Source organism: Arvicola amphibius, chromosome 13 (assembly GCF_903992535.2).
Source record: "Arvicola amphibius chromosome 13, mArvAmp1.2, whole genome shotgun sequence".
Taxonomy (NCBI): Eukaryota; Metazoa; Chordata; class Mammalia; order Rodentia; family Cricetidae; genus Arvicola; species Arvicola amphibius.
This window is the reverse complement of record NC_052059.1, coordinates 36,395,940-36,423,632: the sequence shown is the minus strand read 5'-3', so window position 1 is coordinate 36,423,632 and position 27,693 is coordinate 36,395,940. Positions and strand designations below refer to the sequence as shown.

General features: G+C 45.5%; 1 protein-coding gene across 2 annotated transcripts in view; it reads right to left on the bottom strand.

The window, feature by feature from the left end:
- The window catches only part of Dgkh (diacylglycerol kinase eta), a 157,675-nt gene that overhangs the window by 87,540 nt on the left and 42,442 nt on the right, over positions 1-27,693 (bottom strand). The window lies entirely within an intron of this gene.

Below are 27,693 nucleotides of genomic sequence, written 5' to 3'. Positions count from 1 at the left end.
TAAGATTATTATGATTAAATTGGCCATCTTACCAAAAGCGAACTATAGATTCCTCATCAAAATTCCAACACAGTTCTTCACAGAAATTGAAAAAGTAATCTTAAACAAAGAAAACCAGACTACTTAAAACAATCCTTAATAATAAAACTACAGACGGGGTTATCACCATCTACAGAGCTATAGTAATAAAAGCAACATGATAATGCCATAGAAATAGACACATTGATCAAGGAAACAAAATTAAAGACACAGTTATAACTCCATACACCTACAAGCACCGTTTTTGTTGTTTTAAACAAAAAAAAGCCAGAAACAGACTCTATAAAAAAGACAGCTTCTTCAACAAACACTGCTAATCAAACTGAGAAAATGCATGCTGCAGAATGGAAATAAATCCGTATCTAAACAGGATGAAACACAGAGAGCTAAGCACCGCTCTGCAAAAATGTCCAGGACATCAGGGAAAGCTACTTTGAGACTTCATCTCACTCCAGCCAGAATGGCCAAGATCAATAAACGAATGGCAGTAAACACAGGCCAGGACTGGGGTAAGGGAAACATTCATTCACTGCTGGCGGGCGTGCAGACTGGTAAAGTCACTGTGGGACCAGAACTGACCAGTGCTCGCCTGAGCAAGGGCACAGAGCAAGTGAGCAAGGGGGTTAAAGCAGACTGACATTCAAATCACCTGCTGACCAGCTGTGGGGAAAAAAGGACCTCTAGGCTGTTGTTAGAGACTGCTCAGGACAGCCTGGGCAGACAACCAACATGCTGAGGAACGGAGCCGGGGACCTCCTGTAGCTAGCCTGGCTTTTCCACATGTAAATGCCGCTGTGGGCAAAATGAGCAATTGATTGTTGAATAATCTGGAGATGCCCCCAGGTTAGGAAACATTATACTTTTGCTTGAGTGTTTGTTTTTAAAAATAAATTTCTTTATTTAGTTATTTTACATCCTGGCTGCAGTTTCCCCCCCCCCCACTTCCCAGCCCCTCCCTCCAACTCCCCTGTTCCCACCCCTATCCACATCTCCTCCGTTTCTCTTTAGGAAAGGGCAGATCTCCCAGAAGCATCAACAAAACATGGCATAACAAGTCGCAGTAAGACTATGCACCTCCCCATATATTAAGGCTGGAAAAGGTGACCCAGTATGAGGAATAGGGTCCCAAAAGCCAATGAAAGAGTCAGAGAGAACCCCCTCTTCCCACTGTTAGGAGTCTCCACAAGAAGACCAAGCTACACAACTGTTACATACATGCAGAGTGCCTAGGTCAGTCCCATGCAGGGAGCCATTCTGTTTTTATGTACTAACATCCCATCATTAAGGGACACTGTCTATCTGAACAGCATTAATATTATCCTTGGGTGGTATAGGAAGAGGGGGCACACCTATGAAGTGTGTGTCACCCCATCACTGCTGGTGCAGGGGGGATACACCTATGAAGTGTGTGTGTGTCCATCACTGCTTGTGAGGGAGGAGGATACACCTATGAAGTGTGTGTTACTCCATCACTGCTGGTGCAAGAGGGGATACACCTATGAAGTGTGTGTGTGTCCATCACTGCTGGTGCAGGGGGGATACACCTATGAAGTGTGTGTGTCCATCACTGCTGGTGCAGGGGGGATACACCTATGAAGTGTGTGTGTCCATCACTGCTGGCAGAATACCTATGAGGGAGGACAGGTTTATTTTGGCTCTGTTTAGGATACAGTGCATTATGGCAGAGAAGGCCACATAGCTGCTGTAGTTCCCTCGACAGCAGCCAGAGCCATGGCAGCAGGAACTTACAACCTGTTCATATCTCAGTACATCAGGAGGCAGAGAACTGAGCAAGAGGCAGGGTCTGAGCCAGGAGTGGTGGTGATGCCTGTGATTCCAGCATGCAGGAGGCAGAAGCAGGTAGATCTTCATGAGTTCAAGGTCAGCCAGTACAACTCCTTGTCTTCCAAAAAAAAAGGAGAAGGGGGAGGAGGGTGTGAGGCTACAACCCTCATATGCCAAACAGTCAGCTCTTCAACTCCAAAGTTTCCACAACCTCCCAAAACAGTGCTGGTAGTCAGAAACCAGGCTTCAAACAAATGGTGGAAACACACACACACACACACACACACACACACACACACACACACACACACAGTTTTACACACAAAGCCTACCAGATGGCATAGAGAGAAGATCTATCTGTAAAATGTGTACAGCAACTACTATACATGTAAAATGCATACAGTTACTACTATTTAGAGCTAGTGACCCAACACTGCTGTAGGATAGCGCTCTTGTACCCTATAAAGATTTATCACTTTTATTGTATTGTATAGTATAAAACGCTGATTGGCCAGTAGCCAGGCAGGAAGTATAGGCGGGGTGACCAGACTAGGAGAATTCTAGGAAGAGGAAAGGCTCAGTCTGCAGCCATTATCCAGATGCAGAGGAAGCAGGATGAGAATGCTTTACTGATAAAAGGTACCAAGCCACATGGTTAGTATAGACAAGAATTATGGATTAATTTAAGTTGCAAGAGCTAGTTCATAAAAAGCCTGAGCTAACAGGTCAAACAGTTTATAATTAATATAGGCCTCTGTGTGTTTTGTTGGAACTGAACAGCTGTGGGACCGGGCAGGACAGAAACTTTTGTCTAAACAACACATATATTCAATATATAATTTTGCTTGTGAGGTGGTCATACACAAACTACAAAGAGAAGCCTGTTTTACTCCACATCTTTTAAACTGGAAGTTTGCCTTCATGGGGTTGGGAAGGTGGCTCACAGGTTAAGAGCATGTTGTGGAACATTTGTACACTGCGTGAAGATGTGTTGCTATGATTAGTGTAATAAAAAGCTGAATGGCCAATAGCTAGGCAGGAGAGGATAGGTGGAATTTCCCTGGAGACAAAGGAAGAATCTAGGCATGTGAATTTTGCCAGCAGAGCAAGTCAGACATGTCATACTAAGAAGAGGTAACCAAGCCATGTGGCAGAGCATAGGTTAAAAAAAAATGTAAAAGCTAGTTAATTAAATTGTAAGAGCTAGTTGGAAAAAAAGCCTAAGCTAAGGCCAAGCTTCCATAATTAATGATGTCTCCAGGTCATTATTTGGGGGCTTGGCAATCCAAAGACAGTCCAACAAGAAAGCTTGCTACAAGATCATCTATTGCTCTTCCGGGGATACAACTTTGGTTGATATCACCCATGTTACGCAGCTCACAGCGACCTGTAACTGCAGCTTGAGAGATATGATGCCTTCTCCTGGCCTCTGAGGGCACCTGCATACATGTGGCATGCATTCACACAGACACATATACACATATACACATGCATAGAGATAGGAATAAATGTTAAAAAAAGAAGTCTGCCTTCACTACAAGTTTGTGCCTTGGTGCATCAGTGTGCTTCTTTGTTGTTTCTTAGTCTTTCTTAATATTTCTGTGTGATTAGAAAATACTATTCTCCCCCCCACACACACACATGGCACGCTCCTCAAAGGTAGGCCATTTGATCTCCTTCCAATTCCTCCTTTGATCCTCTTTCATCAGTCACCCGTGAGACTGTCGCCAGCCTGGCTCTTCCCTCACTCTCTGATTTGCCCTCCCATTCCTTGGGATTCCACACCCACTTAACTTGGCACCTTGCAGCCGTCTTTCTATCCCCTTTGAAATACTATCCTGCCATGCACATCCTGCCTTAAAAAAAAAAAAAATTCTAGCTGAGGGTGTGATTCAGTAGTAGAGCACTTGCCTAGCATGCATGAAACCCTAGGTTCAATTCCCCAGTATAGTAAAATAAATGTTAACTAAATCTAAGTCTCCTTGTTAATATATACATATATATTACACACACACACATTATTAAATTCTATTAAATACTATAGCTGTTCAAAATCCTGCTCATCATTACAAGGAGGACTTTAGAAATATTAACAAATCTTACTTCACCTGGTAGGTTTTGATTCACTAGCACAGAGAAGGACACAGGAGCCTATAAATATTAATACCTTTCAAGTCAGGCCTGATGGTACAGGTCTATAATCCCAGCACTCAGGAGGTAGGGGCAGGAAGATCACAGGTTGATGGCCTGTCTGAGTGAGCCCTGTAAAAGGTATAGATAATTCAGTATTTGGGGTCCTTTATTTCTGTTATTGAATGTATACATTTACTCTTACCTAGCTTTCAGCATTTTAAAAATTGTGACTGGAGCTAGAGAGACAGCTCAGCAATTAAGAGCACTTACTGCTCTTGCAGAGGACCTGGGATTTGTATCCTAGTATCCACAGGGTGACTCACAACCACCAGTAACCCAATTCCAGAAGATCCAATGTCCAATGCCCTGTTGTAACATAAGTGGACTCCTGAATACATATCACATAACACACACACACACACACACACACACACACACACACTAATTAATTAATATCTCAAAAATTTTAGTGTCAAATTTTTGACAAAGCACAGTCATAGGAAACTACTGTGTCTCTTCACAAATAATGTCCCTTCCCTTGTGTGGAGAGCCCTAGTCTGTGCCATTCAGCCCTCTCCCCGGTACCACCAGACTGATCCCAACCTCAGAAGCCAGAAGGGCAACTGGGCTAAATAACTGAGCATGCTCAGTCCCTACAACTCTTCCCTTCTTCCTCTTGAAGGCCAGCCGCCCACACTCAGCAAAGTGCACCCAACTACAACTCAGACTGACACTGGATTTTCCAGTGGATGGAGATGAACAGACTGGCACCTGAGGCAGGAAGAGCAACGGTGGGTACCTGTGCTCAACACTGCCACCCAAAGCCCGCATGCGCCTGACCAACACCGCCGCCCCCCCCCCCCCAAGATCTCTCCTTCCAACTCCGAATTAACTTCTTTATCAAAAGCAGCAGCACCAGAGGAAAACTGCAGTGGGAACAATGAGAGGTGCTGATATCCCAGCTCACGGAAGAAGATGCAGAAATTTCTGGGATCAATATTTAATAAAAACACAGTGTTTCGTCATTTAGAATATCATAACCATTTTCCTGGTTATAAACTGCATTTGGTGCAGTGTCCTCAAGCAGTTTTGTGTATCAGAACAATCTGGGATGCTTTCCCAAAGTTATATAGCCAGACACTTTGCAGGGGTGACCCACAGTCAGGCCGGCTCACAGGACGCACCCCCTAAGAATCTACATCTCAGCAACAGAGGTCAAAAGCCAGGGTCAGACATAAGATCAAACGTTCACAATAGTTTTTTATGCACATAAAAACATAAAACCACTTGTTAAAACAGTGAATAAGAAACAACTGCTTACTTTCACATATAAAACACACGCCAGCGTACACGCTGCCACTCCGGTTCTCCGCAGTGGCTGTGATGCCAGGGAGCTGTTGCCTGGTCACCACAGGGTTGCAACAGTGGGTCCCTCCAATGCGGCCACCAAGGGTGATTCAGCAAGGGAGAGCAAGGGATGAGCTGTGGCTCCGCGGGTTTTCCGGGCTATGGGAATTCCTATGACCTCATCTCTGTGTAAGGAAAAAGTTCACTTTGCTAAAAATCGAGTCCATTATACCATAGGCCGAACAACGAGGGGGAGGAAGGACTTATACCTCTCCGAAACTGGAGCACATAGATGCTCAAGAAAGCAGGATGAAGAGGGCCTCACGGTACCTGGGGGATTCCACACACCTCTGAGTAGATCCTGAAGACGTATATGATGTTGTGCTGTAAACTGTTAGGACATCTGTGCTTAAATGCAAAATAGCATGTTCCAAAGCAAAACAATAACGACTGTATAATGTAGTCCAATTATCCTTTATACCATATTCCCAGTAACTTCTAATTTATTCTGTTCCTGATACTGGTTTATAATTTTCTTAAGAAAAACTATAAAAGTATATCACTTTGAAAAGCAATTAGATTCTGTGAATTATTTAATTCCAAAAGTTAATCATTCCACTTTTAATATATACCTTCTTTATAGAAGTTCATGAGAATAAATTTCTAATTAATATTAGAGATAAAATTACACAGTTTTATAAAGGGCTATTATATTGAAAATGTGCAAAAACATCCCTGTATCCTTCCTTATAAACGTCAGTTCTTTCGTAACTTACAATGAACTGCAAGGTCTTACCACAAGGTGGCAGTGGTGTTACACAAATGCTCAATCCTGCCTTGGGAAGCTTGGTGACCTTTCTATTATGTAAACCGTTGCACGTATTTCATGGATGGAATAAGGGAACTGTCATAAGGGGTTATAAGACTTCATCTAGGTGTGGTGGTGCATGCCCTTAATCGCAGCACTTGCGACAGAGGCAAGGGGATCTAAGAGTTCGAGGCCAGCCAGAATTACATACCAAGGACCAAGGCAGCCAGGATTGCAGAGAGCCCTAACTTTCAAAAAATACAAAAATAAAAACTTTAAAACCTCTTTTAATTCTGAATTAACTTCTTCTTTATCAAACTCTAAGAATAATCCATTTTCTCACACGTGACATTTTGATGTAACCACTTTCCCATGTGGCCACAATGATAAAACATTTTTGATAGGGGCATTTTGGTGGAGCCCAAAATAAACTACTAAACACAATGTCTACTTTTTTTTAACTAATAGCTCGTGCAGAACAGACGACTCCACACTATTCCTGACCCTCAGCATCCCAGCATTCACCATGCTCCCAATTCTAGCAGTTCAGGGCTGGGGAAGGGCTGGGGTCACTGCTATGGTCAAGGACAGGATGGGACCGAGTCAAGTTCAAGGAGCCAATAGACTGTGTGCAGCACCGGAGTCACGTGTGACCATCCACAAAGATATCAGGAAGAGTTGGTTCTCTTCCTATACAAAAGATGGGTTTATTTTCTGGTATGTCAGTCATGTATTCAATATTCTCATGGTTTCTGGTTCTTCCCCCAAGAGAATATCAGGGCCCTGATGACACAGGAATTTCTCATTTAGATATTTGCCAGCTCACTGAATTCAGTCACATGGACAAATTTACACACAGACAGATACACATACTGTGCCAGAAATTCCATTCAGAGATGGCTTGCATGGGCAAAATTTATACCCCCAAAAGATAAGCTAGTTTGTTTAAGTATCATAATTGCACGTGCACACATGCAAAGACACACACACACAGAATAGAAACACATTTGATGTCTCCTATATTTAAGATGGGACAGAGGAAGGATCAGAGATATGAAATCTGAGCACATTACCAGAGTAACAACAGTACACCCACCCCCACCCCCACCCCCACAGCATAGGTTCTAGACTGCTTACAGCAGCCTGTTCCCTTACCAAGATCCATCCCTGCTGTGCTGGCTACATTTAAGTCAACCTGACACAAGCTAGAGTCATCAGGGTGGGGGAGGCCTCAGTTAACAAACTGCCTCTGGAAGCTTCAGCGTAGGCGAGCCTATAGGGCATTTTCTTCATAGTGATCGGTGTGAGGGGGCTCGACCTACTGTGGTGGCTCCACCCCTGGACTGATGGTCTTGGGCAAGTCATGGGGAGCACGCTAGTAAGCAGCACCCCTCCATGGTCTCTGCATCAGCTCCTGCCTCCAGGTTCCTGTCCCTTTGGAATTCCTACCCTTACTTCCTTCAGTGACGGACTAAGATGTGGGTGTGTGATCCAAACAGACCCTTTCCTCCCCCACCTCAGTCAAGGTGTTTCATCACAGCAATAGAAACCGTAGCTCCGACGCCTGTCTTCTGATAGCGACGCCCCCCCCCTCCCCGACCTTCACCACACTGCTCATCCAAAGAGGAACTCAGCCCCTTCCTGCTATTTCTACACAGTTGCCTTATCTCGAGCTTTATATCCAATGATGTAAGTTGTGTCCCTAAGGCACAGAGGTGCAGAATTCTGACCTCAGCTGACCGCGAACCTTGAGCAAATCGCTGACTCTCTGAACCAAGGTCCGCTCTCCTTACGAATAATAATGACAGCCCTAGCATGCTGAGGTGCTGTGGGCATTGAGTGAGTCTCCTTCGTCTCTGCACCCTGAGCACCCGGTCCTGTGCCTGTCACCTCAGGGGTTCCTATAGTTTGTTTATAGTCTTGCTGCAGCAGCCTGAACTCTTTCTCTGTGTCTTCTACGGTCATCCCCTCTCCGCCTACTTTCCTTCCTCTTCATAAGTGCTATGTGGAAAGTAAAACCTCGTTCACCCCTTGGCTCTGCCCTGCGTTATGCGAGCCGAGGCTCCTTCTCGATGGCAAGCCTTATGAAAGGGCTCCGCTGCCCCTCCCCCCTCCCCTGTGACCTGACAGCACTGTCTTGTGACAGCTCTCCCTCCTCCCATTTCAGACCTGCCCCATCGGCTAGACCCATTTACAGCCTGTTTGCAAATCTGACTGAACTCCTTCCACGGCCCCAATTATCTCCTCGAAATATATATGGATACACAACGCCCAAATTAAGTCTCTATCTTTACACATAATTTGTCACTTGTTTACAGCCACCTGCTCGACACCACCACCTGAGCCACTGCCCCACCTCAGACTCAGCAAGCACTTTCTATCCCAGTGTACTGTAGTCTCAGGCTAGCAAAAACAGGACGTCCTGGCTCCAGGAGCCTAGATTCTAACAAACTTCCTGTCACTAACTGGACCAGGTCTCTGACATTCCGTAGAGGTACCTCCTGCAAGCACGAGGCTCCTCTGCCTGGGAACTCAACACTTAGCCACACAGCACCTCCCTAGGCACACAAACCCCGGAACTTGCAAGCTACCTTTATTTTTTTATCTTCCTCGCTCTCCATGCCTTAGAACGCCACCAAAATGTCACCTTCCCCAAAGGTGGCACAATTTGTGCAGCTTTATTCTTTCTGTTCCAGTGAGGAAATGCTCCTGACTCCCGACCATGAGGGAGGGCCTCCTGAGGAGAGCAGAGTGGAAACGGCCCCCACAGCACCAACACCAGCCTGCATCTACAAGCCACGGCTCCCTCTCGAGTTCTGCCCACAGGTGGAAATGAGTCTACTCTTAGTTTTATACTGAAATTTCATTGTAAATAAGACATTAACGAGTACAACTATTTATGGGATGTTTCAATACATGTATACTTGTGTGAGTTTAAATCAGATAAAGCGATCCAGCGCCCCAAACATCTATTATTCCTTCAAAGGTGAGATGCTTGGACAACTCTAGCCATACTAAAGCAGGGGTAAGACAATTCTGAAGACTCAAACATGGTTTTCCTACAGGTTGGCAATAACCAAGCGCCATCAAGAAAGCATGACTTTAGACAGCAGACCGAAACACTCCTGGTCCTCCAAGCCTGCGAGCCCAAGAGGGAGTCTACCAGCTCCCAGGCTCAGGCTCTCCACTGGGAACCTACCAGGTGTCCCCCGACAAGCAATGAGCTCCTACGGCCACCATATTCAAGGCCCACATAGAAAAGCCAAGGAAGCCCCTCTTATCCCCTCCTCCCCATCTATGCTGTCCTCGTAGCCTGTCCCGCACAGAGCTGTTTCTTTGAGTGAACAGGCCTCACTGCAGCCCTACCACCCTGCAAGAGCCACCATTGTTCTCGAAAGCCGCACAGACATAAACACCTGCTCTAAACCTTCTCGACTCGTTTCTGTGACCCGGAACTGCTGTCTCCCTCCAGGTCTGCTTACAACATCCTCCTGGTACTACCGCTGCTGGACACACTGAGTATAGAATCTTTTTTTTTCTTGTGGTTTTTCGAGACAGGGTTTCTCTGTGTAGCTTTGGTGCCTGTCCTGGAACTAGCTCTTGTAGACCAGGCTGGCCTCGAACTCACAGAGATCCGCCTGCCTCTGCCTCCCGAGTGCTGGGATTAAAGGTGTGCGCCACCACCTGGCTTTTTTTGTTGGTTTTGTTTTAGAATCTTTGTATCTAAAGATCTCTCTGGTTGCCTTTCCACAGTCCAGTGTGGCGTCTTCAGGGCTCCTTCTTCCTCACTGCCTCACTTAAAAGCTTCGTTTCCATGCCTACCCTTCCCAGCGTCACCCAAGCAGAGCTCACCCATCTGTGATTCCAAGCTCTGAGCAATTCACATGCTCTTCATTCATAACAAATATTAGACTCTTCCAGGTCACTGGCACACAAAGGGTATTCATGTCCCCCTTCTTCTCTGCCCCTCTCTTCCTCTTGTGACAAGTCAAGAAATCCTCTCTGGACATGTCCCTCAAAAGGTGGATTATAATAAATAAGGATTATTTCAACTGGATGCCTAAGTAAGGCACGTCCATGAGTGCAGAGGGAAAAAAACAGGCTCAGTTGCTGCTCGTGAATGTGTTGTATTCTACAGCTCCACAGACACATGCCAAGTACCAACTATATGGTAGGAACTGCTCAACCTTTGACCTAGAACAGCATGCAAGCTGCCTGACACCTCACTGATGTAATGAGAAATTAGAGGTTATAGCTTGGATGCTGAAAGAGATTTGTAACATCTCGATTCACTCTACCTAAGTAAACAAGGGAGCAATGCACATGCCTATTTACAACTCTTCCTAGTTTAGAGGTGTGACCAAAAATGGAAATGCCAGGCCGAAGAGAATCACCACAGGCTGAAGGCTGCACAGCAATGTACCCAGGGCATAGGTTTCTGGATGAGAACACACACAGCCACCTCAGAGCCGCAGAATCAAAGTCCAAACAGGCTTTGAGAAGATAACTTGTCACTCGCTTCCAAAGGACATCTAGTTTAGTTTCGTTTGTTTTTTAAGTCAACCCTGGTCACTGCTGTGATGTGAATGTTTCCCCCACCCAGTCTGGTGCACACAAGTTCACAAGCTGGGAGCTCGGAGTCCTGAGAGAACATTGTTGGGAGGCTAAATCTCATTGGAGGCGAGGTGCGTGGGTTGTGAAGGTTGTATTCTGTGGGTGGGTGGGTGGGTGGGTGGGTGGGTGGGTGGATGGGGTGGAGGGTGGGGTAGTTTGGATGGATGGATGGGTGGGTAGGTAGGTAGGTGGATGGGTGGGTGGATGGGTGGGTGGGTGGGTAGGTAGGCGGATGGGTGGGTGGATGGATGGGTGGGTGGGTAGGTAGGTGGGTGGATGGATGGGGTGGAGAGTGGGGTGGGTTGAATGGATGGATGGGTGGGTAGGTAGGTGGGTGGGTAGGTGGGTGGGTGGGTGGGTGGGTGGGTGGGTGGGCGGGTGGGCGGGTAGGTGGATGGGTGGGTGGGTGGGTGGGTGGGTGGGTGGATGGGTGGGTGGGTGGGTTGGTTTGTGGGTGGGTGGGTGGGTGGGTGGGTAGGTGGATGGGCGGGTGGGTGGGTGGGTAGATAGAAGGGTGAGTGGGTGAATGGGTGGATGGGTGGGTGGATGGGTGGATGGGTGAGTGGGTGAATGGGTGGGTGGGTGGGTGGGTGGGTAGGTGGATGGGTGGGTGGGTGGGTGGGTAGGTAGAAGGGTGAGTGGGTGAATGGGTGGATGGGTGGGTGGATGGGTGCCATCATTCCACCAAATCCTCTACTGTCCCTCCTCCTCCATTCCTCTTCTATCACCCTTCAACAAAGGAAAGGTACTTGCTAGATTCTGGCCCTACATGCTGATCTTAAACTTGCTCGCTTATAGAACTGTGAGCCAATAAACTTCCATTCATTATAAATTACCCAGTCTCAGGTGCTCTATTACAAACAGAAAAACCACTAAGACAGTCATAAAAGCTTAAGACTGGGGGCTAGAAAGACAGCCCCATGATGAAGAGCAAGGAGTGTTCTTCCAGAGGACCCTGGTTAGATCCCCAAAACCCATATGACAACTCACACCCATCTGTAACTCCAGGGGACCTGACACCTATTGTCTTCCGTGGTCACTGTATGGATGTGGAACACAGACAGACATGCCAGCAAAACACCATTCATAAAAATTAAAATCAATACTACAAAAATGTTTTAAACTAATATATACAGATAAATACAGGCAGACTCTACCAGGACCCAGCCGTACAAGCTGTTTAGGAATTCATGTATATTAAATGTTTTATAAAGAGTTCGCCAATACGGCTTTACAGCTACTATCATCTCTTCCTCTGGTGGCAGGATGACAAGTGACTGAATGCAGCAAAGTGTGACGGGTGACGACCGACTTTCAACATCAGGAAAACACAACTCTGCTCGATAATGAAGTCCTTGCGTGCAGCAGAGAGAGACCTCTGTGAGGCAGAGGCTGCTAGCAGCCCACCACAATCCACTCTCCCCTGCCCCCTGAACTTGGCCTCCTAGCTGCAAACTACATTTCCCAATCTCCCTTGCGGGTGGCCCTGGGGACAATGGCAGGGTATACATCACTACCCCACTAGCTGGCCATGGTGGTAGCTTCTGTGGGTTCCAGCCATGGCTTTACAGTGAGACATTCCCACGCCTACTTTTTTTTTTAATTATTTATTTATCATGTACACATATTCTGTTTTGCATGTATGCCTGCAGGCCAGAAGAGGGCACCAGACCTCATTACAGATGGTTGTGAGCCACCATGTGGTTGCTGGGAATTGAACTCAGGACCTTTGGAAGAGCAGGCAGTGCTCTTAACTGCTGAGCTATCTCTCCAGCCCCCCCCCCCCGCCTACTTTTTAAAAATAAAAATGATTTGGATATAAAGAAAAAAAAGAAAAGGTATCCATCACTTCCGAATCTGGAAAATAGATGGCTCAGCATTTAGGAGAGTTTGCTACTCTTCAGGAGTTCTGGCTTCAGTGTCCAGCGCTCACTTAGGTGGTGTACAAGCACCTGCTGTAAGATCTGATGACCTCTTCTGGACCCTGTCCAGCACCTGGCACACACAGGGCACACACACACACACAAACTCTCACGCATGCACATGAAATAATAAGTCACTTTAAAAAATAAAATCAAGAAGGGCTCTGGTCACCTTGAGTCATAAAAACATTTTACCTTTCAAGAGGGTGAGAATTTCAGACTTAAAACTCAGGACTTAATTTCCCCCCCCACCCCCACCTGCCAGCTACTCCACACACAGTAGGCATCTCCTCTTGGCTCTGTCAGCTGCTCCACTGTTCCTTTCGCTTCATTAGTCAAAGGAGATCACTCCTCAAATCGGGCCTTTGTTGTGTTGCCAGCCTGGGGTGCCGAAGGTTCTCCCAACCATCACTGAGAATGCTGCATAGCCCCCAACCTCTGCCTCCGAAGGGATCAGTTAGTCCCCGCACACTGTGAGCACACTGTGATGGTCTCACTGCACTTAGCCAGAAGGGCTCACCACCTGGCCCTCTCCTGGCCCATGGAAATCAGACCCCTGTTATCAGCCAAAAACACAGCTGGGTCCCCTGCAGATGTCTCTCCTGCAGGCAGGCAGGTGTCAAGCAGCAACCATATGTAGCCCGGATTCAGTGTCTCCGAAGCCTCCAGAGAACGCAGATCAAATCAGGAGAGCTGAGGGATCTTTTTGTTAGCCTTCAATGCAACTTGAGATGAGCCTGAATCATTCCTGTCCGACTAGCCCTCAAGTCTCACCTTGGCCTCTTCAACCATTATCTCCTCTTAGAGATGTCGAGCTGAGCCCTTGCCTAGCACCGGGTTCCATCCCAGGTACTGGGGGTGGGGAATGGGAGGGGAGCGGCATCATGCTAGGGGCTGCAAGCCTTTGCTAGGCAGTGTGGGTGTTCCTACCACACACTGTTCTGTCTGTAGCATTTTGGGACCTCAGCCCAAACTGAGGCAGAATGAAACCTATTTCAACATCCTGCTACAGTCTTTTCTTCCCAGCACCCAGTGTGTCTGCCTCCTCCTACATATTCTTCTTCAGTGTCTAGGATAGATTCAGTCTCTCCGCTTCCACATTCTTTAGTGTGCCTTCCCGGATGCTCTTTTCCTCCTCCGTCCTCCCGCACCCCCACTACTCATGGTTCTCTCACTCTCGTCTCCTCTAACTTAGCTGTTACTTTCCCCCTTCTGCCTTTTTCCTGCCACCATTGGCCTCGAAAACCAACAGAACACAATCAACACCACGCTTGCTTCATCAAACCCTTCCTTTTGAAGCTCTCCACCATGACGCTGTGTCAAGACCAGCCCACGGGGTCTTTCTGAAGCGTGGAAATGATCTTTGTCTGTCTGCGCTGCTGGAGTGGACCGTGGGGATGGCGGATGGTAACACAGAATCTGAATTTTCTGATGGCCATTGGTTTTCATTTAAACAGACACACTTAGCCAATGACAGCAATGCTCTCTCCACTAATCAAATGACCCAACCAACTTCAGTCTACCTTAAAGCTGAATTGTTTCTTCCAAGAGATTATCTCCTGTGTTTGGGGTTTTGGTTTTCTGAAACAGTCTCGCTGTGTATCCCAGGCTGACCTGGAACTCAATATGTAGTCCAGGCTGGCCTCAGGCTGTAGCAAGCTTCACGCCTTGACTTTCTGAGTGCTATGACTACAGGGGTGAGTTACCATGACTAACTCTCTTTAACCGTATATTCTACAGGGCTGTCTACAAAGAACGTGAAAAATTCAAATTAGTGAGCCAAAGAGGACAATCTGGACTTGGGAAAGAATCTGCATATATTCAGAGCATAATTAATCAGTCATCTACGTGTACAGTAGGGGTGGGAAGAAATAGAACCAGACAGCATGAATATGCTAGAGCAGAGGACATGGGCATGAATTAATGCAGGTGAGGGGCTGGCTACATGAGCATCAGGAAGATCAAAAGAGTTAGGGGCAAAATCACAGGGGTAAAAATGTAGCACAAAGAGGAGAATGACGAGAAAATAAAGGTTGGCTTAGGATCAAAACTCTTTGTGGCAGAGTCACAGCTAGTGTCTAAGCCCACTTCCCCCAAACAACAGGGTTAGGACCAAAAGCTTTTAGCTCAAGCTTCAAGAGTTTCTCTTTTGGTCTTTATATCATTTGGGAGGCAGAGGCAGGAGGATCTCTGTGAGTTCAAGCCCAGACTGGTCTACAAAGTAAGTTCCAGGACAGTCAAGATCATATAGGAGGACCGTCTCAAAAAACAAAAGCAAGAGTCTCTCCAGTAATGGATGTCAATGAGAGAAGATAAAAAGCTTGGAAGTGCTGAGAAAGCAACCATGGTAACCTGCGAGCAAAAAGAGTTTCAGATACGTTTGGCATTGAATTCTCTGTCTATAATGTCTGTGAACTATTTCGTTCAGTTCCTCTTTAGGTTAAACTGAGTCAAATCATACTTGTAAAGTCAATCAATACAAACAAAGATGTGTTGAAATCCAAGCCTTTGCCCAAGCATAAGCTACGCAGTGTCACAAATGAGTCTGCCCTGTGGGTGGCATCAAAGTATGAACTTCTGAATGCAATGGATGTGTTTGCCCATGATCTGTTTCGCCAGTGCTTTCAAAGAACACTAAGAAATAAATATCCAGTCTAGTGCTGTGCACCCACCTTCAATCCCAACACAGGAGGCAGAGGCAGGTGGAGCTCCCTGAGTTTGAAGCCAGCCTGGTCTACGTAGCAAGCTCCACGACAGCGCTACGTGGAGAGACAAAGTCTCAAAAACATATAAATAGATAAAATAATAAAATAAATTACTAAGAATATGCTCCTAGATCCCATGATGAACTTCTGTGGATTCTTGGAAAATCATTAAGCTACAGTCAAAGAAGCCAATTTCACCAACCTGTCTGGCTGACTTCTCCTGTTCACTCATGCACCATCAATACATCTGTCTAGTTAAGTCCTTCCTTGCCTATGAAGGCAGAGATTTTCATGTTATGGTCATGTCTATATCCAGTGGCAAAACAGGTAGTTGGAACATAGTTGCCTCCAATAAACACCTGCTTAATAAATAAAACAACAAGCTTTACCCTTGCTAACTAGAGTTTTTTCACAATGAAGCTGCGCTCGGCCCTAATCACACATTAGTAATACTAAACCACACTCAGCTACTCTCTGCTGTCTCTGGTTGTCAACCCAAGTGTGTATGGACCAAGGCTGCCCTGGAATCCTGGGCAATACACGATACACACCACATAGGAGGGGCTGGATAAAAGTGTGGAATGCTGGAAATGGCTGAACAGACTGGAGCAGCTAACAAGCCCGGAGAAAGAGAATAAAGAAATGCAGGCGGGGTGAGCTAGAAATGGCCAGGGAAGAGCCAGGGACATGACTACCTCTAAGGTTACTTCCACAACTGTCCTTCTATGAACCAAGGGGATGGAAAGAAGAGGAGCTCAACCTTAAACACAGGCTAATGACAAGAGGTGACCTAAGCAGGTCCATCCCAGCCCATAGGGCTTCATGCTACCATCACTTCTATATAGGCATACTACTGAAAGGAACTAGCAAATGGTTTATACTGATGAAATACTCCATTCGGATCACAAAGAAAACAACAGCATGCTCAAAGTGTATAGTGAAGGAAGACTGGAAGGGTCATACTTAAGGGACTTATTTTGAGATGTTATCCCAAGAAAGATCTTAAAATGCAGCACAGCCACAATCGCGTATTAGCAAACAGAGCTCTTTGCAGCTGTTGTTTTGATTCTTTGTTGTTGCTATTATTTTGATTTTTTGTTTGTTTTGTTGAGACAGGGTTTCTCTATGTGCAGCCCTGACTGTCCTGAACTCACCCTGTAGATCAGGCTGGCCTCAAACTCAGATCTGCCTGGCTCTGCCTCTTGAGTGCTAGGATTAAAGGTGTGCACCACCACCACCTGGCAGCAAATAGATCTTAATTATTAATGCCTAGCTTATGATATTAACTCATAGTATGCTTTTAGTTTTTCAAATGCTGTTTCTAAACTGCTGGTTTTCCACAGGTTTCTCAGGGCTATCCATTCCCATTTCTTCAGAGTTCCAGGAGAGAGATTTCTAAAAAGGCATAAAATTATGAGGATCAACACAAAACGAGAGAAGACCAAAGCTGCCACATTTCCAGGCAATGAAGCAGATGGACAAACGAGAACTGACTTAGTACAGCCATACGGCGGCGGTGGGAATAGCTGAAAGCCGGCCCACTTGAACAGACAAGCCCCAAATGGCTCAGGAACTGACAGCACCAGCTACCTCTGAGCGGCTGAGCAAGGGTGAAACCACAGGCTGAAAGTCTGTTTCAGAACTGCTGTCCTCCCCTGCCACCAGCATCCACCATCCCCACTGCTCATTCTTCAACCTTGCTCTCCCTTGGATGTCCCTCTCCCACGGCAGAACAAGACCAAGGGCTCATTCTGGAGAGGGTCAAATGGAGAACGTCTAGAACGAAAGACCCAGAAATAACTGAAGGCAGAGAAGCAGCGCTGTGTAGACTTGAACAGCGCCAGCTCCCTGGACTTGCTAAAATGTGACAGATCTCCAAGTTAATGGCAGCCAGGACTACAATTTGCCACTGGAAGGCCCTTTGCTGGGGACCTGACAAAGTTGGGGGCAGGGAGAAGATGTCAGGGGTTATCAACAAAAATAACCTAGTAAGGTTACAGAATAAAACACAGCCCACAGCTGACAAACCTCACCTGCACGGAGATCCCAAGCAGCTTCAGGGAGCTCTTTTTCTGGTACACTCTGTGTGTGTGTGTGTGTGTGTGTGTGTGTGTGCTTCTGCCTGTCTGCCTGCGTCTGTGTGTGTCTGTGGGTTCTACATTCAGTAGTCAATTGACCTCAAATTGAAAATATTTTGGAAAAAAGACATTTTAACACAACTTAAAATGGATGCCCTTTCTCTTGCTATTGTTCCCTAAACAACACAGCAGTGCCACCATTCACACGGCATTCGTTGACACACTGTGCTAGATCTAAGCCGTGAAGAGATGATCAGGAGCTCCTAGGAGGGAGTGTGTGCCGAGTGCAAACATGCACATTATACAACATGCACTTGAGCGTCTGTGGACTTCCTCTGCATCCTTAGGGAGCATTAAAACCAAGCCCAAAGAGATGCTGAAGGACGATAACCATCGCAGGAAACTGCGTGTGCACACACAAATGTTTGTATATTTACCCAAAGGGAAGTGGAAAGACAATTGAAAGGTTGCAAAATGAAGTCAAGAAATCTCTTAGGAAGCAAAATGAAAAGACAAAATGCTAGAAGATGAGAGGGGGCGGAGGCGGGTTTGGCAAGAATGGGAAATTAGATGGCAAACCCAGGAGGAGGCCACCGTCCAAACAATAATGATACCAAACAGAATGAGTATAACAAACAGAAGGGAGAAGTAACTCAGATGATTTCCCAGAACGAAGACGGATGGGGAGAAGCCCACACAGGAGATGGAAATAAACCCACACGGCGAATTCTGCTGTGAAGCTGCAGATCCCTGAGGAACAGGGGCGATCCTGAACAACTGCAGAGAGAAAGGTGGGGGAGGCATCCCACAAGGCATCACGGATCCAGACAGCAAAGGTTTCTCTGTGCTGGGAGTCAGACAACAGCAGAGTGGTGGCCTCAGTACTCTGAGGAAACGCGGCTTCACACTGCGCGGTTTTGTTTGTTTGTTTTGTCTAACAGCATGCTTTCAACTTCTTTCTTGCTTTTCTTCTCCTTTTTTATTGGCACAAATCATTATAAGCTCCACAAAGACAATTCTTTTTTTAAGTTTAAACCCAGTGTGAGAGTTAACAGGCGTCTTCAAACATGGAAGCCCGCACACTCATGGCTCCCTCTTACCAGAGGCTCAAACCATCACAACACAATCATTTTACATGCTTTCCTTTCTCAGATAATTCCTTCAACTCCACTAACAATGAGCCACCTTAAACCATTCAGAACGGGAGCACTGTCTCCCAAGAAGATAGCACAGTTATTAATCTCCGCAGTTAGTTACTTTCCTATTGCTTTGATCAAACACCTGATAGGAAACAGTTTAAAGGGTGTTTTTTGTTTGTTTGGTTTTGGTTTTTTTGGTTTTTTTCCTCACAGATTAAAGAATACTCCATCCTAGTAGGGAGGCAAGGCAGTGGAAGCTCCACCAGGCTGGTCGCACAGCCCCCACAGTCTGGAAGCAGAAAAGAGAGAGGAAGTGGGACCAGGCTATGAATCTGCAAGGCCTACCCTAGAGACCTATTTCCTTTAGAGGGGCCCCACCTCCTCAGGTTCCGCCACATTCCTGGACAGTGACACCAGCTGAAGACCCAGTGTCCAAACCCACGAACCTGTGGGGAACGTTCCATGTGTGAATCACAACAGGATCAGAAGGGAATCTGGTATTAGAAAATATATCACACTAGTGATCTCAAAGAAGAAAACCTTCGTGATTCACAAAAACAGAAAAGTCTATTATGAAAACAGCAAAACATAAAAATAAACATAATTTCAAAATAAACATGACATTTGCAGGCATTTTTCTCTTCTCCTAACTTTGGGCGGGGATTTGTCTCACATAAAAAAATTTTATACTGGAAAAGTGACAAATGAATAATAGCTTGTCAATCATTAAAATGTCAAGTCAAAACCTTAATTAAGCTGAGTCAATTATGGAAATTGTGAGCTAGTGGTTATACACAGATCCTGAACTATTTTATAGATACATAAATGTAAAAATATATAGATTCATAGCAACCGTAACATTTTAATCTCTCTCTCTCTCTCTCTCTCTCTCACACACACACACACACACACACACACACACACAAGAACTGGCATTTCTCCAAGAGAAGGAAACAGAAATTGCAAGGTACAAAATAATTACTAATTACCAGTGTTTAACTCGAGTTAAGAGTTGAAGAATGAGCTAAGAACACAATCGCTATTGCCGTCCTTGAATTCCTTCTCCCAGCAAGTATTCATAGTTCAGTCAGCATTCACACCATTTCTGGAGCACTGATGTTCACACTGAGCGCAAGAACAAACTGTGAAATCCTTGAGGGAACCCACTTGGACTCTCAGGGTCCCTTGCTGTCCAGATGGTCCCCTACCCTCCCATCTTCACCAAGTTTCCTGATGGATTTCAATGCTTTTTCTAGCCAGGGAAACCTATGACATCATACTTCCTATTTGTTTGCTCAAGAACTTTGCATGGATTTTCTTTAGATGAATGTTAGCTACATTCCAGATGTATCCTGTGAGCGAGGACTCAGGAATCTACCCATCTCCATGTTTACCTGAGACTAAAATAACCAAACTCCAAACCCCTCTCTTGACAGAAACCTGACAGAATGAAATTTTACATCTTTTCAGAATTTATTGGTAAAATGTACAATGCTGTATATTTGGTTCTTAATGCCTGCCAACTGCGAGTACTCAGCTCAATATAGACATCTGTGCCTTTAAGACGCAAGAATACACACACACACACACACACACACACTATATAAAACCTGTGTGAAGCAGGACCCTACAGGTATAGTTCTTTGAACTTTCTCATTTTTTACTGTGGTGAAGTTAAGTATTTGCCCCCCAAACCCAACTTGAAAACATATACTTCGAGGAAAACGCTGACAATTTTGTGTCAGCGTGTGTTTCTAAAAGTTGCTGCAAATTCACAAGTTTATGCAATGTGGAGCTGATCAACTGTTGCCAGGCATTCACTGTTGAAGATTTCTTTTTTATTTGTGTGTGTGTGTGTGTGTGTGTGTGTGTGTGTGTGTGTGTGTGAGAGAGAGAGAAAGAGAGAGAGAGAGAGAGAGAGAGAGAAAGAGAGAGAGAGAGTAGCACATGCATGCAGGTCTCCATGACAACCAGAAGAGGGTGTCAAATCTTGAAGAGCTGGAGTTCCTGGTGGTTGTGTGCTGTTCAATCAGGGGTGCTGTGAACCAAATTTGGGTCCCCTGAAAGGGCAGTACAAACTCTTAACCACTGGGCCTCTTTTCCAGGCCCCACCATGCACTATAACTGAGTTTTCATAGAGTTTCTGTAAGTTCCTTTTTTAATGTGGTAAAATACAGGTAAGTTAGAGGCCAGGTTCGTTTACAGAACAAGTTCCAGGACAGCCAGGGTGAGAGAAACTCTGTCTCAAAAAACCAAAACCAAACCAAACAAAACAAAATACATCAATTGTTAGGACACCCATGAAATGCTGCTCAACCCCACAGACTAGGAACTTCAAATCCAAACCATAATAAACTGATCCCATCTTTAATACTAACACTAGGGAGGCAGAAGAGGGCAGATCTCTACGAGTTTGGGACTATCATCATCTGTATAGGTAGAAACTTCCAAGCCAGCCTGGGATACGTAGTTCGTTGTCTCAAACAACAAAACTAACTAAAAATAGGTTATGGTCTTACATGTATTTGGATGTTTCCTATAATGGGGAGGGGGGGGTTGAAATAGATGAAAATAAGATAAAAGGAATGTGGGAAAATTGGAATCTGGTGTACTAATGGTGAGACTGTCAAACAGTCTTCTGACTCTGGAGGTCCCTCAAAAGTTAAAGACAGAATCACCCCATCATCCGGCAGTTCCACTTCGGGTCAATATTCAGAGCCACTGAATTCCAGGTCCCGAAGTGACATCTGTATTCCAGAGTCATTGCATTTTTATTCACGTGACCAAAAGGCGGAAATAATGGAGGTGCCAGTGAAAGGCTGGAAAGGTAACACATTGTCTTACACAGGAAAGAAACTGACACACAAGGACAGGGGACATTGCGCTAAGTGAAATCAGCCTCCTGGAAAAGAGATAGGCACTTAAGTGAGCTACCTGGAGGACGTACATTTTTAGGGTCAGAAAGTGGAAGGGTGGCTGCCTAGGGTTGGGGGAGGGGAGGGGAGAACTGTCCGATGGCTGTCCAGTTTCAGATTAGCAAATGAAACGTCTTGGAGACTGGTTGTACAGCAGCTTAACACCTTCCAGCTCTTCGCTTAAAACTGGTTAAGGTAGGGAATATTATGCTACATGTATTTTACCACAATAGAAAAAGCTTACACTATATGATGCGGTTGGCCTTCTAAATGTTCTTATTTGTGCATGAAAATGGCCCCAAATAAGCTCATGGGGAATGATACAGTTTGAAAGGATTAGGACATGTGCCTTGTTGGAGTAGGTGTGGGCTTGTTGGAGGAAGTGTGTCACTAGGGGTGGCCTTTGAGGTTTCGGATGCTCAAGCCAGGTCCAGTGTCTCACTGTCTCTTCCTGCTGCCCGTGAATCCGACATAGAACTCTCAGCTCCTTCTCCAGCACCATGTCTGCCCGCCTGCATACCAGCACACTTCCTCCATGATGATAACGGACTAAACCTCTGAAACTGTAAGCCAGGCCTATAAATGTTCTCCGTCATAAGAGTTGCTGTGGTCAGCTGGCCATAGTGGTACATGCCTTTAACCCCAGCTCTCTAGAGACAGAGGCAGAAGCAAGTGGATCTCTGTGAGTTCAAGGCCAACCTGGTCTACATCGTGAGACCCTGATTGGGGAGGGAAGGGAAAAGTTGCCATGGTCATAGAGTCTCTTCACAGCAATAGAAAACTGACTAAGACAGCATCCGTGTAGCGCGCGCACGCGCGCGCGCACACACACACGCACGCACGCACGCACATAAGCTTCCAGGCCTTCTGTCCTTCCCCAGCGGTTTATCCACCAGCACCACACCACTTTCACAGCTGCAGCATCGTCCTAGTCTTGTATCAGAAAGTGTGAGATATCCATTATGGTTCTCCTTTTCAAGGCGGTAGCTGATCTGGTATTCCCTGAGAATCACATAACTTTCAAAAGATGCCACTGGGGTCCCAACAGAGCTAGTGCCAACTCTATAAATCACTTTCAGTGTTGCAGTCTCAACAACGCAAAACCTCCCAACCCCAGACCCAGGATATCTCTCCTTACTTAGATTTCATAATATGCAGCACACACGTTTTTATATAGTTTCTAAGAAAGTATCATTAGGTATTCCATAACTGTGTGTACAGACCATGCCTACTTCTATTAAGTAATTCATTGTTTCCGTCACGCTTTCTATATAATTAGGTTGTCTCTGAATAAAGGTTATTTTCTTCCTTCCTTCCTCTGTTGTTGTTTGTTTTGTTTTTTGAGACAGGGTTTTTCTGTTTAACAATCCTAGCTGTCCTGGAACTCACTCTGAAGAGCAGGCTTGCCTCGAACTCACAGAGATCTGCCTGCCTCTGCCTCCCAAGTGCTGGGATTAAAGGCGTGCGCCACCACCAGCTTGACTGTTCTTTCTTTTCAAACAGTATGTCTCTCAATGTATTTGCTGCACTAACTAGGGCTCCCAGCATTGATGCTGAATAGAAATAATGCGTGTGCACCAAAGGCTTAATCTTACCTGAGGCTTTAGCCTTCGGGCCTCATCAAATTGTTTACTGGCCCATGTGTGCTGATAGAAGACAGACTCCCAAGTCAAGAAAAAGACCTCGGTGACTCTCCACACATCAAGCAACAAGAGAAGCTACACTAGCGTCTCCCATCCCTCACTGCCAAAGGTGGTGTAGAGAGACCCAGACAGACACTTCCTCAAGCAGAAGCCTGCACTACTGAACAATGAGCGTTGGGTAGCCATGGCTTTACAGTAAGCACCGACCCAGCCTCCTCTGTCCCACAGAGGAACATGGTATCATACCTCACAGCTGTTTCCAGTGAGAAATTACTCAGGTTAAGAATGTTCGGGTCACGTGTAGGCAGCCATGTTGGTGGGGCTTCAAGGGTGGAGCTTCACTGACACTTCTAGGAGATACAATCTCACAGTAAACTTCTACTCCTCTGGCTCTGACAATATTTCTATCTTTGTCCAGAATAATCCCTAAGCCTCGGGTATAGGGACTGTGTTGTAGATGCATCAGCAGGGACTGTGCCGGGCATGCTAACACAGAATAATCCCTAAGCCTCAGGTACAGGGACTGTGCTGTAGAGGTATCAGCCAGGACTGTGCTGGGCATGCTAGTGTGGAGAAGGGAAAACTCAGGCAGCCTCAACACTACACAAAGAACTATAGGGCACTAAGGAAGGCTGAGAGCAGCAGACATGGAGAGGAGCACACGAACTGGTTATCCATTACTGTATGGTCAGTCCTGAAAACACACATACAAGCAACGTTATACTAAGCAGGCTTTATGCATATATTTAGGAAAACACACACACACACACACATTCTCAGTCCATTTACTACTTTTAATTTAAAATTTACTAATCTTATTGGCATTAAACACATCTATATCATTGTACCCCAAACCACTATGTATTTCCCAACTGTGTGTGTGCACGCACATGTGTGTGCATATTACAATAAAGAAAAAGAGGCCATGATTTTGAATGAGAACACGGGAGTGGTGGGGATTTGAGGTAGGAAAAAAAGGGGGAGAGATGATATGATTATATTAGATTATATTATAATATCAAAAACATTTATAAAAAGGAAATTGATTTTTAAAAGATGTTCAGGGCACCACAATCCTGGGATAGCAACCAGATATCCTAGAGCACAGGAAATCCATGAACTGTCTCTCACAATAAATTCTTTTGACCACACTGATTTCTGGCACATGTACCTATGACCTTTGACAGTCAGTCAGTTGGCTATTCTAATCACACTGTCAGAGAATAAAACTTAAATCTGACTAATTTGCATCATACACTATTTAATGAAAACTACTGTCCAGAGGAAGCCAACTGTAAAACTGACCACAACTGTTCCTTCTAGACTCTCAGACTCTCAGCCCTAGGCGAATGGACAACCAGCAGATCCTAGAAAATCAGGATGTAGTGTACGGGCGGGGCAGCCTGGTACTCCTCAATCCTATACAGTGGAGTTTCCAATGATCTGCTGATTTCTGTAATGTCAACAACTGGAGGGAGGAGGGACAGAGCAAAGCAGCCTCCACACCCCGGGAAGAAATGTTGCCCTGTCCACTGCCCCTGTGTGCACACAAACAGGAAGGATCACACTTGAAGAGTCGCTGCTAAACTCAATTTGTACCACAGTGACAGTGGCCTCCCTAAGCTGTTGCCCAGTGACAGAGGTCTGCTGAAGTCACACAACCTTGGACTTTTTGAGCGACAGGAAGAGCAAATGAATTTACATTAGATGAAGACAAAGGGGCTGAAGAGAGGGCTCAGCTGGTAAACTGCCTTCCCCGCCAGCATGAAGACCTGTGTTCAGACCCCTAGAGTCCAGGTAAAAGCCAGGAATGGTGGCTAAGGCTTCAAAACCCAGTGCCGGGGATGGGCTAGGTAGGTAGCTCCCTAAAGCTCAGTGGCCAATAGATCTGGCCAATCAGTGAGCTGTAGGTTCAGGGAGAGACTCTGTTTCAAGGCAGTAATCCCAGTACTTAGAAGGCAGAGGCAGGTGGATCTCTGAGTTCAAGGCCAGCCTGGTCTACAGAGTGGATTCCAGGACAGCCAGGGCTACACAGAGAAACTGTTACCAGCATGTGTATGTTCGCGTACCCACACCAACACATACATACCACACATTCTCTCTTTCTCTCTCTCAAATAAAAGGGAAAGAAGAGAGAAACTTATGACAAAGCACGTTTGAAATTATGCTCCAGAGCCTCCGTTTCGGCATCTGGCACAGTCAAACAGCCCAACCCTCCACGTCAACACCAAGGTTTCTGAGTTCATAAAACGTAGCAAGGGGAGTGGCCACGCCAACAACAAGCCAGCTGCTGCTTTACACAGGGATGACATTATCAGTTTCCAGGTTGTACCAGGAAAGAGAATCCTTTTCTCAAATCTTTAGCTTCTTGGAGTCTAATGCTCCCTCCTGAGTGCCAGGGCTGCTCCTTCCCAGATTTCCTCTGCCCACCAGCTTCCTTACTCTACTGTCGCAAACAATCTGAAATTGAAAATGGAATTTCTTTGGCACATGGATTACTTTGATTTCTAAACATTTGATGGTTTTTTTAAAATCCTATTTCTGACCTGCTCCCTGCCCCACCCATATTTCAAGTTCTGTAAAATAAGAGGATATACCTGATCAATCATTGAAAGTACAAGAGACAGCTGATCTCCTCACCAAAAGTCCTAATCCCCAGAACCTCAGAATACCTGTTCCCTTGCCTGACACAGGGCAACAAGGATCCTGATGGGCTAAAAGTTCTTTCATCAGCTAATGTTTGGAGGGACCGCATATACTGGATTACCCGTGGACCCAGTGTAAGCACGAGGGTCTCTTCAAGCAGAAAGGAAAGCAACACAGAGGACCAGACAGATGCTGGCATGAAGAAAACCATCACTGCTGCTGAGCACGGCTGAACTTATGCATCCAAAAGCGTAAGCAACCTTTGGGAGGAGAGGCCAGGTGGCAAGTCTTCACCTCCAGCCTCCAATAGGGACCCTGCTTTTTGATATATGATTTTAGCCTAAGAAGACCCAATCTGGACTTTACAGACTTCCAGATCTGAAAGATAACATACATATTTTGTGTTAAGCCATTACGTTTATGGCAATTGCCACCATATCATAAAAAATTGAGGACACTAAAGCCATTGAGACTGGTTTATCGTCAGAACACATTCTCTGCAGGGCAATGCTCTTCAAAAGAGTACCCTGTCATTGGGCTGAGTGGCCTGCAAATATCAATTAGTCCAAAACCAAGAGACATGGGTGTTCACGTCTTAATGGGCTTGGTATTGTCTATTGGGAATTTTTTTAAAAAAAAAAATATGTCCTGGAATGCATGGGCAGCCTGTATATGGTGGTTCTGTTGAACTTGTCCATATTGGGTTTCATGGTCTATGTTGATGAGGATGACTGACCAGGTCTCTTCCTCAAGAGGGCACCAGATCTCATGACAGATGGCTGTGAGCCACCTCATCCTATTGGGAAGGAGGTGTGGAAATTTACAAATATGATGAAAACCCACCTCCTTCGTTCTAATTTGTTTTCCCTTAGGTACTTTAAGGCAATTTTAGCTGTCTAGGCAGTCAGAACCACCGAGTCCTCTCATCCCTGATATTAACCTATTTCTGAGTAACCTTTAAAGATTCATTTATTTTTACTTTACACGGATGAGTGTTTCACCTTCATGTGTAATAGGTGCGCAGTGTGCATGCTTGATGCCCCTGGGGACCTGAAGAGGGTGTTGAGTGACCTAGACCTGGAGTTACCTACAGGCAGTTGTGAGCTGCCTGCGTGGGTCCTCTGTAAGAATGCCAGAGCTCTTGACCTCTGAGTCATCTTTGTGCTTGCTTAGCACTTGCATACTGTAACTTATTTTATTTTTTATTGATTGATTGATTGATTGATTGATTGATTAGATTTTCAAGACTGGTTTTCACTGTGTAGCTCTGGCTGTTCTGGAACTCACTCTGTAGAAAAGGCTAGCCTCTAAATCACAGAGATCCACCTGTCTCTGCCTCCCAAGTGCTAAGATTAAAAGCGTGTGCCGCCACCGCCTCGCTCATTGTTTTATACTTAATATAGGAGTGCTGATAAATTTGAAATGAATTTCTCATAAAACAGCAATAATTGGATTGAGCTGATGTACCTACCCAGCCTAACAGGTCATTCAAAAGGGAATGTCTTAACTAATCACAATCACTATGGCTACCAATATGGTAGTTGATCTTAGCTGTTCTTTCTTCCTTTTATCTTCTTTTAATCTATCATTTAGTATTCAATACTGTGATAATAGGCTATTTTACAGTTATTTATGTGTGTGTGTATATGGGAAATGAGGCACTTATGTGCCGTGATGCCCATATGGAGTTCAGGGAGTTGGCTGCTTTACCATATAGATCCCGGGACTCAAGCTCAGGTCATTAGACTTAGCAGCAGGCACCTTTATCCATGGAAGACATCTCGTTGGCCCTTTAATTGCCAACTTGACATACTCTGGAGTATTGGTTCACTCCGTAGATCAGGTTGGCCTACAGCCATTCCGTAGATCAGGATGGCCTACAGCCATCCCATAGATCAGGTTGGCCCACAAGGTTTTTT